The sequence below is a fragment of the Palaemon carinicauda genome, chromosome 16, assembly GCF_036898095.1.
Source record: "Palaemon carinicauda isolate YSFRI2023 chromosome 16, ASM3689809v2, whole genome shotgun sequence".
NCBI lineage: Eukaryota > Metazoa > Arthropoda > Malacostraca > Decapoda > Palaemonidae > Palaemon > Palaemon carinicauda.
In genome coordinates, this window is record NC_090740.1 from 57,191,865 (window position 1) to 57,192,868 (window position 1,004).

Here is a 1,004-nt window from a genome sequence, read left to right on the forward strand (position 1 = left end):
ACTGTGGTCGAAAAAACACTTTTTTTATAATTCTGTACATATTGTTTTTGTTATAATTCTGGTTAATCTAGTTTTTAAGTAGGATGTCTCTTTTTTATTTCTATTAATTCTTATGTTATCTGGAGACATTGAGCAAAATCCGGGGCCAGTACGTCCTAGATTTCGTCAAAGTCGTCTTCTGTATTTCAATATTCGTAGTCTTCATGCAAATATTCAAGACATTACAGTTGCCTCCAGACAGTATGATATTCTTTTGTGCTCAGAAATTTTGATTTCTAATATGAGACACTCATCTGAGCTCCTTATAATTGGTTTTAAGAAGCCAATAATGTTGAAACGTGATGTCATCTCTAGTGCCAGGGAAATAGCGGTGTTTATTAGGACTGAGTACCCTAGTTCTCATAAGTCCTGCTATCAATGTGTATTTCATGAGATTCAGGTAATAAAAGTTTGTGGCAGGCATAACAACTTTTATTTGTGTTCGATCTACAGGAATCCAGACATGGATGATTCTATCTCCGATCGTCTTTTTACCATTATGGCTCAGATAAAAGATGATACAAAGACTTCCTTTGTCTTTGTTGGTGATTTTAATGATCACCATAGGGATTGGTTAAGTTTTATCTCTCCTTCCAATTGCTAAGACTCAAGATCTTTAGACTTTGCCTGTGAATCAGGCTGTGAGCAAATCAAATGAAGCTACTCAGAGGTCTGGTAATTGCTTGGATCTCGTATGCACTGGCTTCCCTGGCGTTGTAATTAGTAAGGTTGGTTCTGTAATTAGTAAGGTTGGTTCTCCAGCTGGGACATCTGGTCATGCCTTGATTTCATTAGTAGTGAAGACTGAGCACCCTGTCCCTGATGTATCATACTCTTGTACAATTTATATGAAATCCCAAGCAGACTGGAATGAGATTTTGCATGATCTTTTGTGTTTGAATTGGTCTCAAGTTTATAGTAGCGTAGATCCTGTTGTCCCTTTGAATGAGAATCTAGTCAACATA